Raw genomic sequence first — 13,995 nt, forward strand, 5'->3', positions numbered from 1 at the left:
ACCACTTGCATATCTTCCTTGGTAAAGTATTCAAATACTTTGCCCATTTAATAATTGTCTTCCTGTCTTTTTATTATCGGGCTGTAAAAGTATTTTATATATTTCAGGTGCAAATCTGGCATCAGATATGTGTTCTGCAAATATTTTTCCAGTCTGTGACTTGTATTTTTCCTCTACCTGACAGTGACTTTTGAAAGAGAGAAGTTTTAACATTGATAAAGACCAATTTATATATGTTTTTCTTTTATGGTTCATGCTTCTTTTTTGTCTTATCTAGGAAATTTTTGCTTAATGCAAATTCACAAAGATTTTCATCTATTTTTTTTTCCTTTAGAAGTTTTACAGGTATAGCTCTTCCATTTCTGTCCTCAGTTAATATCAAGTTAGTTTTACATGTGAACATCTAATTTTTCCAGTGCCATTTATTGAAGAGACTAGCCTATTTTAGAGCCTTTATAAGATAAAAGTTTGGTTCTATGACTACTTTTCTCTTTAATTGATCTATACACCCTTATGTCTTGATTACTGTTTCTAACCATGTGAGTTTAGAGCATTTGAATGTGTGGGATTGGGAGGATAGTATGGATACTAATAAGAAGATACAGTATTTTATTTTAAAGCAACATGATAGGACTTACTTCTTGTGAGATATCATCTGCTAAATATAAAGCAATGAAATATAGTTAATAAAGGTTCCAGGTAACATCAAGGATTTTAAACATGTACCTGACTATTATTAGCAAACTATCTTTGCCTCAATCAAAAATGAAAGCACATTATTTCTAAGTAATAGAAAATCTAAACCCAAGTAAACTTGGCGTGATGAATAAAAAAAAAAAAAGAAAGAAAGCATTGCATATTGATGCTTTCTTACATCCATGCCTCAATTGCTTACTAAAATCCAGACATTCACTTTATCATGTTTGAAGAGAGAACTCTAAAGATCACCTTTGTCCTCAAGGTTTTCAAAATGGTGAAGATATATATATATATATACATAATCACAGAATTCTGTGGTGAGTACTATGAGCGTGTAATCTTTGCATTAATTCAGGAGGGTTTTCCAGAGAGAAAATGCTAGCACTAAATTTTGGAGATTGAGTAGAATTTTTCCGATAAATTATTAGATTGAATTCTATTTGGTGAGAATGAAGAATTTATGTGAATTGGGTTTTTTTTTTTCTTTTCTGATGCCTTGAAAAGTCTTCTTTTAATTCCTGTCACTCCCAAAATACATACTGAAGACAAATCAAATGTTTTTCTCAATAATTTCTTAAAAATATAATGTTCTTTTCCCTTTAAATGTATGAACCACTTGCCAAGCAATTATTTATCTTCATTTTAGAGATAAGAAATAGAAGAATGATACCTACTCACCCTGGTGTCTAATAAATATTCAAACCAGGTTCTATCTGGTTAATTATTTTATCAGAGGGTATTTCAGAAGCTCAAAAATGTGAATGCATTCTCCAGTGTGGGTAACCACCTCTTGAGCCGTAATTTATACTTTGGTAGGTTCTGAATGCCTTTGGATGACAATGATGATGATATAGTGCAAGGGAGCTATGATTTATCACAAATGATACACACAACAAACTACTGAAGAAGCACAGAGTAAGTAGTAAAAGATCTCTGGATCCCTCGCTCATTACATTGAGTCTTAAATATTGTTTCTGTTTTCCCTCCTAGTCTATCACTGCCACTTGATAAATTATTTAAATGGAAGGGATTTGATATAATATTAAAAATCTAGTTCTTTAAGTTATTAAATTAAATGAACTATAAGTTAATTTTAACTATTAAGTCTTTTTTGCAAAATAACCATTGCTTTAACTATAGGATTAAAGCACTATAGTCTTTATAAAAGAAAGAACTTTTTCTTTCTGCAAAAGTTTAAATATGAGATTTAGAAAAAAACTCATTTGTTGTTATCACTGTGTCCAAAAATTAATATGGGTAATAGAAAAGTATTTTTAATATTTAATAAACATTTTAAAAGCTAGCATTTATTTGTACTAAAGCTGCAGGTGATGTGAATTATCTAATTTCCATATATTTAATGAATTGTTTCCATTTACATCAACAACTGATGTTCCAATTCAGAAGTTTTGGTTTGAAATTATAATTACTTAAAATGGTGAGACATTCTTAGGAAGACAAATGACAAAAGAATACCCTGGGAATAACAGTTTGTAGATCACTGACACAAGGCACTGCAACACCTTAACTGGGGCTGAAACATCTATAATATTGGATAGTATCTAGTTCCTTATGTTTTGAATCACATGTATGTGCAAGAATATTTATTTGTCTTGCCTAAACAAGTATTGAAATTTCCACATCTACTTTCCAAAAGAAAACTGAAATTCCCATGAGAATTTAAAGGTTTAATAAGCTATATGATACAGCTATTTTTCAACTTAGAGCTAGTTATTTTTCAACTTTTTAATTTCAAAGCCCAAGCATATTCTTAGTGGTACAAGACTCTAGAAGTGATGTAAGAAGAAAATCCTAGAAGACTTTGAAGCTGGTATCTGGCCAATAGCTACATTACATCAACATTTATACTAGAGTTTATTTTCTTCTCTCAAAAAGCTTCCATATACAGTCCTCTGAACAATACATGTTGGTAATATAGGGTATGTAGACTAAAAGAGCTCCAGAATAAGAGCAGAAAGAATTAATTTTGAGTACCCACTATATGCCCACAACTTTACACATAAACCTCACAATAACCCTAGGGATGGGCGTTATTTTATACTACAGACATAAAAAGCACACGGAGATTAAATCACTTGTCTAGTTTCATATAGCTGGTATACGGCAGAATCAAGACTCACACCTAGATACATATAAACCAAAATCTTATGTTCTTTTCTCTATAATGTAAACACTCAAAAGAACCTAAAAATATAGTAAACTCCATTTCTTTTTAGGATACAGGCATACCTCATTTTATTGCACTTTGCTTTATTATGCTTCGAGATATTGTGATGCAGGTTTAGCAACCCTGCACTGAGCAAGTCTATTGGTGTCATTTTTCCAACAGCATTTGCTCACTTCATGTCTCTGTGTCACGTTTTGGTAATTCTTGCAATATTCAAATTTTTTCATTATTATATTTGTTATGGTGACCTGTGATTAGTGATCTTTGACGCTAGTACTGTAACTGTGTTGGGGTGCCACATACCATACTCCTATAAGATAGTGAGCTTAAGCAGTAAATGTGCATGTTCTGACTGCTCCACCAAGGCCGTTTCCCATCTCTCTCCCTCTCTTCAGGCCTCCCTATTCCCCAAGACACAAAAATATTGACATTAGGCCAATTAATAACCCAACAATAACTCCTAAATGTTCAAGTGAAAGGAAGAGTCAATCAATATGGTAAACTTCCTTGTTGTCTTATTTTAAGAAATTTCCACAGCCATCCCAACCTTCAACAACCACCACTCTGAACAGTCAGCAGCATCAACATGGAGGCAAGACCCTCCACCTGCAAAAAGATTACTACTCACTGAAGGCTCAGATGATGGTCAACATTGCTTAGTGATAAAGTATCTTTTAATTAAGGTATGCACACTGTTTTTTAAGACATAATGCTATTGCACATTTAATAAACTACAGGATAGTGTAAACATAACTCTTATATTCACTGGGAACCAAAACAATTGTGTGACTCGCTTTATTGTGATATTCACTTTACTATGGTGGTCTGGAACCAAACCCACAATATCTCCAAGGTACCCCCTGTATATAAGAGCATAGAAGCCCTAAGAGGGAAGTAACTTTTAAAAATATGATCCTAAACAAAGATGGAGTAAATGCACTTCTTCCTATTTCTCCCCCTAAGTGCAGCTAAAACGCTGTACATGATACATTAACTACACTACACATAAGAAGTCTCTGAAAGGTAGAGAGAAGAAAGCAGACCATCAAGGGAAGTTAGGGCCCAAGGAAAGACATGGTAGTGAGTTCCCTGGGTTTTCCTTTTGCTTTATATATCACAAACTGAGCACTGAAGAAGTTGGCGATTTGAAAACACCAACGAGCATAGGGGGGAAAAAAAGCCAGAGTGAAAGCCTGTTCTCTATAGCCAAAGGACCAGGAAAAGGGCAGGAAGGCAAGACAGAATATGTTCGGATTGTAACTGCTCTACTTTAGGCAACCATGGCTCCAGGCACAGTGGCTCCACCCCTACCCTCATCAGCAAAGGCTGAGTGGGGAGCCTAAACTTCCAACCTTATCTAACCATAGAAAGGTATTTTGTTTTTCCCACAGAGAGGTGGTGTCAGAAGACGCTAGTGAGAGTTCAGGATTCCCATCACTACTCAGCAGTATTGTGCGCCCCTGCCCCTCTCAGTGAAAATATCACAGAAGCAGTAGAGGGAAGCTGCAAATTTCATCACATTCCAGCAGTAACAAAACTTTCTTGTCAAGTGAGGGAAAGTAACAAGGTGCTCCTCACCCTCACAGCCAGGGTGGATGCCTAGTAAAGATCCTGAACTCCCACCCATGTCTAGCAGTAATGAGGCATCCTTCCCCTCTATTCTAGGGTATCAACAAAACTTGAGTGGGGAACCTAGACTTCTACCACTACCTGGCAGTAACAAGGCAGCTTTTCTTCTCCCACAACCATCTTGGAGGAGACTTGATAAAAGAGAGGATTTAAAATAGATCCAGAGTGTCCTAATATGACATATAAAATGCACCAGATAATAGGGAAAATCACCCATTGTACCAAGAACCAGAAAAATCTCAAGTTGAATCAGAAAAGACAATCAACAGACACCAAAACTGAAGTGATACTAATGTTGGAATTATCTAACAAAGTTTTCAAAGCATCTTTATAAAAACACTTCAGCCAGAAATTACAAACATGCTTGAAACAAATTTTTTTTAAGTCTTAACAAAGAAATAAAGATACAAAGAAGAACTGCATGGAAATTTTAGAATTGAACATAAAATAACGGAAATAAAAATTCAATGTATATGCTCAACAATAGAATGGAAAGAACAGAATAAAGAATCAGTGAAGTTAAAGATTAAACAATAGAAATTACCAAGTCTGAACAAAAGAGAAAAAAATGAAAGGATCCTCAGGGGGACTATTATAGTCCTATGGGACTATAATAAAAGATTTAAAATACATGTCATCAGAATCTCAGGAAAAAAGAAAGAAGGTGGTGCTGAAAAAGTATTTAAAGAAATAATGGGGGCTTCGCTGGTGGTGCAGTGGTTAAGAATCTGCCTGCCAATGCAGGAGACATGGGTTCAAGCCCTGGTCTGGGAAGATCCCACATGCCGCAGAGCAACTAAGTCCGTGCACCACAACTACTGAGCCTGCACTCTGGAGCCCACGAGCCACAACTACTGAGTCCATGTGTCACAACTACTGAAGCCCACACGCCTAGAGCCCATGCTCTGCAACAAGAGAAGCCACTGCAATGAGAAGCCCGTGCACTGCAATGAAGAGTAGCCCCCGCTCACCACAACTAGAGAAAGCCCACGCACAGCAATGAAGACTCAATGCGGCCAAAAATAAATAAATTAAACTTTAAAAAAGAAATAATGGCTAAAAATCTCCCAAATTTGGCAAACAAATCATAAACCTATAGATTAAAAAAGCTAAGCAAACCTGAAATAAGATAAACCCAAATATATCTATGCCAAGACCCATAAGAATCAAACTTGTGAAAATGAAAGAACAGGAAAACAAAGCCTTAAAAGGAACAAGAGAGCAATTAAACCTCACTATGAAGAAAAGTGATCCAAATAACAGTGGATTTCTGATCAAAACCCAAAAAGAAGTGGCGTATCATTTTTCAGGTGATGAAAGCAAAAAACAGTCATCCCAGAATCGTATACCTTGCAAAATTATCCATTAGGAATGAAGTAGAAATTAAAACATTCAGACAAAGGAAAACTAAAAGGAGTTTGTCACTGGAAGACCTATCCTAAGAGAATGGCTTAAGGAAATTCCTAAAACAGAAAGAAAATGATAAAAGAAGGAACCTTGGAATATTAGGAATGAAAAAATAACAATAAAAAGAGTAAAAATATGGGTAAATACAATGGACTTTCATCTCTTGAATTTCTTAAATTATGTTTGATAAATTGAAGGAAAAGTTATAACATTTTTCTGATGTGCTTCTCAAGGTATAGAAAGGAAGTATTTAAGAAAATTTATATTATAAATGGGCAAAGAAAAAGATTTTTAAGGGAAGTAAGTTTTATATAGCTCACTCTAATTGGTAAAATGTCTACATCAAAATATCTACCCTATGATAAATTATATATGTAAGTGTAATACCTAGAATAACCACTAAAAATCAATACAAAGAAATATGCTCAGAAACACTAAAGATCAATCAAAGGGAATTCTAAAAAATGTTCAAGGCACTAATTATACACACATCTCCTTGGGTTGATTTCAAGGATGTAGAATGAAAAAAGTCAGTCTCAAAGGTCACATGCTATTTGATTTGACTTGATTTGATTTATACAGCATTTCTGAAATGACAAAATTATACAACTGGATAACAAATTAGTATTTTCTAGGAGCTAGGAATGGTGGGGGAGAAAGTGTGGGTACTCCTATGTAACATGAAAGGAATCTTCCTCATCATGCAATAATTCTGTATCTCGATTGTAGTGGCAGTTATATGATTCTACACATGATAAAATGACACAGAACTATAAGTACACATTTTTTCAATATCACTTTCATTGTTTTGATACTACACTATAGCTGCGTAAGATAAAACCTTTGGAGAAAACTGGGTGAAAGATACATGATATCCATCCATAATATCTTGGCAATTTCTTGGAATTTATATTTCAATAAACATTAAAAAATACATAGATAATGGCTGAACTTGTTTGAGTGTAGGTTAAAAAAATTCCTTGATAGTAACAATAAAATGCAGAGGTTAAGAGTCAGAATACTGGGAACCAGGGTAGCCATATTTTCTTGGAGATTCCTCATCCATTCGATTAATGTATGTCTAATAGATAATATAGATAACAAGGAAACTTAATTAGGCCATCAGGATATGAACTCTATATTGAGATACTAGCCAGTCTAGGACGAAGAACACATTTATTACATGCCAAATATTTTTGAGAAAGTTGTAGACTTTGTTTTCATTCTTGAAAAGTAAACATCAATTCTTATTTTATGAACTTTTCAACAGAAATACTTGGTAAAGTGACACTTATAAAATTTATGGGGCTTCCCTGGTGGCACAGTGGTTGAGAGTCCACCTGCCAGTGCAGGGGACAAAGGATCATGCCCCAGTCCGGGAAGATCCCACATGCCGCGGAGCAGCTGGGCCCGTGAGCCATGGCCGCTGAGCCTGTGCGTCCGGAGCCTGTGCTCCACAATGGGAGAGGCCACAGCAGTGAGAGGCACACGTACCACAAAAAAAAAAAAAAAAAAAATTATGACTTTCACTACATTGTCTCCTCAGTAGTGTGACCAATCTCAAAAGGAATACACTGGACAATTTTTAGGCTCTTCTGACTTGCTATTACATCTAATGATGATTCACATGAATCATCAGAGTGCCTACGTTTGGGAGGTGAACATTTCAGACACCTTTTTAATAATACAAGACAAAAAATAGTAAAAAAAAAAAAAAGAAAGAAAGAAAGATAGTATTCTGTAAAAAGGCAGCTAAGGCTATGGAATGCACTTGAAATTCTTTAAAAATATTTTTGTCTTCTGGGAACCCTCCTACACTGTTGATGGGAATGTAAATTGGTACAGCCATGATGGAGTATGGAGGTTCCTTAAAAAACTAAAAATAGAGCTACCATATGATCTAGCAATCCCACTCCCAGGCATATATCCAGAGAAAACCATAATTTGAAAAGATATATGTACCCCAATGTTCACTGCAGCACAACATACAATAGACAGGACATGGAAGCAACCTTAATGTCCATAGATGGAGGAACGGATAAAGAAGATGTGGTACAATGGAATATTACTCAGCCATAAAAAGAACGAAGAGGGGGGACCTTCAACATGGAGGAGGAGTAAGACGTGGAGATCACCTTCCTCCCCACAAATACATCAAAAATATATCTACATGTGGAACAGCTCCTACAAAACACCTACTGAACGCTGGCAGAAGACCTCAGACTTCCCAAAAGGCAAGAAACTCCTCACATACCTGGGTGGGGCAAAAGAAAAAGGAAAAACAGAGACAAAGAATAGGGATGGGACCTGCACCTCTGAGAGGGAGCTGTGAAGGAGGAAAAGTTTCCACACACTAGGAAGCCCCTTCACTGGTGGAGATGGGGGATGGGGGGGGGGGGAAGCTTCAGAGCCACAGAGGAGAGTGCAGCAACAGAGGTGCAGAGGGCAAAGCAGAGAGATTCCCGCAAGAGGATCAGTGTCGACAGCACTCACCAGCCTGAGAGGCTTGTCTACTAACCCGCTGGGGTGGGTGGGGGCTGGGAGCTGAGGCTCTGGCTTCAGAGGTCAGATCCCAGGGAGAGAACTGGGGTTGGCTCTGTGAACACACCCTGAAGGAAGCTAGTGTGCCACAGCTAGCCGGGAGGGAGTCCAAGAAAAAGTCTGGAACTGCCTAAGAGGGAAGAGACCATTGTTTTGGGGTGCACAAGGAGAGGGGATTCAGAGCACTGCCTAAATGAGCTCCAGAGAGAGATGCGAGCTGTGGCTATCAGCATGGACACTAGAGATGGGCATGAAATGCTAATGCTGTTGCTGCAGCCATCAAGAAGCCTGTGTGCAAGCACAGGTCACTATCCACACCTCCCCTCCCAGGGCCTGTGCAGCCTGCCACTGCCAGGGTCCCGTGATCCAGGGACAACTTCCCCGAGAGAACATATGGTGCACCTCAGGCTGTTGCAACATCACGCCGGCCTCTGCCACCATAGGCTGGCCGCACATTCTGTACCCCTCCCTCCCCCAGGCCTGAGTGAGCCAGAGTCCCCTAATCAGCTGCTACTTTAACCCCATCCTCTCTGGCTGGGGAACAGATGCCCTCAGGTGACCTACATGCAGAGGCAGGGCCAAATCCAAAGCTGAACCCCGGGAGCTGTGCTAACAAAGAAGAGAAAGGGAGATTTCTACCAGCGGCCTCAGGAGCAGTGGATTAAATCCCCACAATCAACTTCATGTACCCTGCAACTGTGGAATACCTGAATAGACAACAAGTCACCCCAAAATTGAGGCGGTGGACTTTGGGAGCAACTGTAGAGTTGGGGTGTGCTTTCTGCATCTAATTTGTTTCTGGTTTTATGTTTATCTTAGTTTAGTATTTAGAGCTTATTATCATTGGTAGATTTGTTCATTGATTTGGTTGCTCTCTTAGTTTTTTTTTTATATATACATAATTTTTTTTTCTTTTTGTGAGTGTATATGTGTATGCTACTTTAAGTGATTTTGTCTGTATAGCTTTGCTTTTACTATCTGTCCTAGGGTTCTGTCTGTCGGTTTTTTGCTTTTGTTTTTTTTATATAGTTTTTAGGGCTTGTTATAATTGGTGGATTTGTTTTTTGGTTTGGTTGGTCTCTTCCTTTTTCTTCGTTTTTAAAATTTTTTTTATTTTTAATAATTTTATTTTTCATTTTAATACATTATTTTATTTTATTCTGTCTTTCTTTTTTTCTCCCTTTTCTTCTGAGCCATGTGGCTGACAGGGTCTTGGTGCTCTGGCTGGGTGTCAGGCCTGAGGCTCTGATGTGGGACAGCCGAGTTCAGGACACTGCTCTACCAGGGACCCCTGGCCCCATGTAATATCAAATGGTAAAAGCTCTCACAGAGATCTCCACCTCAAAGCTAAGACCCAGCACCACTCAACAACCAGCAAGCTACAGTGCTGGAAACCCTATGCCAAACAAAGAGCAAGAGAGGAACACAACCCCACCAATTAGCAGAGTGGCTGCCTAAAATCATAATAGGTTCACAGACACTCCAAAACATGCCACCAGACACAGCCCTGCCCACCAGAAAGACAAGATCCAGCCTCATCCACCAGGAGTACACAGGCACCAATCCCCTCCACCAGAAAGCCTAAACAACCCACTGAACCAACCTTATCCATGGGGGGCAGACACCGAAAACAACAGGAACGATGAACCTGCAGCCTGCAAAAAGGACACCCCAAACACAGTAAGTTAAGCAAAATGAAAAGACAGAGAAATACATAGCAGATAAGGAGCAAGGTAAAAACCCACCAGGCCAAACAAATGAAGAGGAAATAGGAAGTCTACCTGAAAAAGAATTCAGAGTATGAGAGTAAAGATGATCCAAAATCTTGGAAATAGAATGGAGAAAATACGAGAAATGTTTAACAAGGACCTAGAAGAACTAAAGAGCAAACAAAGAATGATGAACAACACAATAAATGAAATTTAAAATTCTCTAAAGGAATTAATAGCAGAATAACTGAGGCAGAAGAAAGTATAAGTGACCTGAAGGATAAAATAGTGGAAATAACTACCAGAGAGCAGAATAAAGAAACAAGAATACAAAGAATTGAGGACAGTCTCAGAGACCTCTGGAACAACATTAAATGTACCAACATTCGAATTATTGGGGTCCCAGAAGAAGAGGAGAAAAAAAAAGGGACTGAGAAAATATTTGAAGAAATTATAGTTGAAAATTTCCCTAATATGGGAAAGGAAATAGTTAATCAAGTCCAGGAAGCACAGAGATTCCCATACAGGATAAATCCAAGGAGAAACACACCAAGACACATATTAATCAAACTATCAAAAACTAAATTCAAAGAAAAAATATTAAAAGCAACAAGGGAAAAACAACAAATAACATACAAGGGAATCCCCATAAGGTAAACAGCTTATCTTTCAGCAGAAACTCTGCAATCCAGAAGGGAGTGGCAGGACATATTTAAAGTGGTGAAAGGGAAAAACCTACAACCAAGATTACTCTACCCAGCAAGGATCTCATTCAGATTCAATGGAGAAATCAAAACCTTTACAGACAAGCAAAAGCTAAGAGAACTCAGTACCACCAAACCAGGTTTACAACAAATGCTAAAGGAACTTCTCTAGGCACGACACACAAGAGAAGGAAAAGACCAACAATAAGAAACCCCAAACAATTAAGAAAATGGTAATAGGAACATACATAACAATAACTACCTTAAATGTAAATGGATTGATTGCTCCAACCAAAAGACATAGACTAGCTGAATGGATACAAAAACAAGACCCATATATATGCTGTCTACAAGAGACCTACTTCAGACGTAGGGACACAAACAGACTGAAAGGGAGGGGATGGAAAAAGATGGATGAAGCAAAAGCAGTTCTATGAGGGAAGTTCATAGTAATATAATCCTACCTCAAGAAACAAGAAGGATCTCAAATAAACAACGTACCCTTACACCTAAAGCAATTAGAGAAAGAAGAACAACAAATACCCAAAGTTAGCAGAAAGAAAGAAATCATAAAAATCAGATCAGAAATAAATGAAAAAGAAATGAAGGAAACAATAGCAGAGATCAATAAAACTAAAAGCTGGTTCTTTGAGAAGATAAAATTGATAAACCATTAGCCAGACTCATCAAAAAAAAAAGGGAGAAGACTCAAATCAATAGAATTAGAAATGAAAAAGGAGAGGTAACAACTGACACCACAGAAATACAAAGGATCATGAGAGATTACTACAAGTAACTATATGCCAATAAAATGGACAACCTGGAAGAAATGGACAAATTCTTACAAAAGCACAACCTTCCAAGACTGAACCAGGAAGAAACAGAAAATTTAAACAGACCAATCACATGCACTGAAATTGCAACTGTGATTAAAAATCTTCCAACAAACAAAAGCCCAGGACCAGATCGCTTCACAGGCGAATTCTATCAAACATTCAGAGAAGAGCTAACACCTATTCTTCTCAAACTCTTCCAAAATATAGCAGGGGGGTGAACACTCTCAAACTCATTCTATGAGGCTATCATCACCCTGATACCAAAACCAGACAAACATGTCACAAAAAAAGAAGACTACAGGCCAATATCACTGATGAACACAGTTGCAAAAATCCTCAACAAAATACTAGCAAACAGAATCCAACAGCACATTGAAAGGATCATATACCATGATCAAGTGGGGTTTATCCCACGAATGCAAGGATTCTTCAGTATACACAAATCAATCGATGTGATAAACCATATTAACAAACTGAAGGAGAAAAACCATATGATTTTCTCAACAGATGTAGAAAAAGCTTTTGACAAAATTGAACAGCCATTTATGATAAAACCCTCCAGAAAGTAGTCACTGAGGGAACTTACCTCAACATAATAAAGGCCATATATGACAAACCCACAACCAACATCATTCTCAATGATGAAAAACTGAAACCATTTCCACTAAGATCAGGAATAAGACAAGGTTGCCCACTCTCACCACTATTATTCAACATAGTTTTGGAAGTTTTAGCCACAGCAATAAGAGAAGAAAAAGAAATAAAAGGAATCCAAATTGGAAAAGAAGAAGTAAAACTGTCACTGTTGTAGATGACATGATACTAGACGTAGAGGATCCTAAAGATACTACCAGAAAATTACTAGAGCAAATCAATGAATTTGGTAAAGTAGCAGGATACAAAATTTATGCAGAGAAATCTCTTGCATTCCTACACACTAATGATGAAAAACATGAAAGAGAAATTTAGGAAACACTCCCATTTACCATTGCAACAAAAAGAATAAAATACCTAGGAATAAACCTACCTAAGGAGAAAAAGCACTGTATGTAGAAAACTATAAGACACTGATGAAAGAAAGTAAAGATGATATAAACAGATGGCGAGATATACCATGTTCTTGGATTGGAAGAATCAACGTTGTGAAAATGACTATTCTCCCCAAAGCAATCTACAGATTCAGTGCAATCCCTATCAAACTATCACTGGCATTTTTCACAGAACTAGAACAAAAAATTTCACAGTTTGTATGGAAACAAAAAAGACCCTGAATAGTCAAAACAATCAAAACAGTCAAAACAATAGTCAAAACAAAGAAAGAAAAATGGAGCTGGAGGAATCAGGCTCCCTGACTTTAGACTATACTACAAAGTTACAGTAGTCAAGATAGTATGGTACTGGCACAAAAACAGAAATATAGATCAATGGAACAGGATAGAAAGCCCAGAGATAAACCCACACACATATGGTCACCTTATCTTTGATAAAGGAGGCAAGAATATACAATGGAGAAAAGACATCATCTTCAATAAGTGGTGCTGGGAAAACTGGGCAGCTACACGTAAAAGAATGAAATTAGAACACTCCCTAGCACCATACACAAAAATAAACTCAAAATGGATTAAAGACCTAAATGTAAGGCCAGACACTATAAAACTCTTAGAGGAAAACATAGGCAGAACACTCTATGACATAAATCACAGCAAGATCCTTTTTGACCCACCTCCTAGAAAAATGGAAATAAAAACAAAAATAAACAAATGGGACCTAACGAAATTTAAAAACTTTCACACAGTAAAGGAAACCATAAAGAAGACCAAAAGACAACCCTCAGAATGGGAGAAAATATTTGCAAATGAAGCTACTGACAAAGGATTAGTCTCCAAAATATACAAGCAGCTCACGTAGCTCAGTATCAAAAAACAAACAACACAGTCCAAAAATGGGCAGAAGACCTAAATATACATTTCTCCGAAGAAGATATACAGATTGCCAACAAACACATGAAAGGATGCTCAACATTACTAATGATTAGAGAAATGCAAATCAAAACTACAATGTGGTATAAGCTCACACCAGTCAGAATGGTCATCATCAAAATATCTACAAACAATAAATGCTGGAGAGGGTGTGGAGAAAAGGGAACCGTCCTGCACTGTTGGTGGGAATGTAAATTGATATGGCCACTATGGAGAACAGTATGGAGGTTCCTTAAAAAACTAAAAATAGATATTGGGATACATGTATATGATTCACTTTGTTATATAGCAGAAACTAACACA

Source organism: Aethalodelphis obliquidens, unplaced genomic scaffold (genome assembly GCF_003676395.1).
Source record: "Aethalodelphis obliquidens isolate GAN/ISIS:26980383/991018 unplaced genomic scaffold, ASM367639v1 scaffold1, whole genome shotgun sequence".
NCBI classification, from domain to species: domain Eukaryota; kingdom Metazoa; phylum Chordata; class Mammalia; order Artiodactyla; family Delphinidae; genus Aethalodelphis; species Aethalodelphis obliquidens.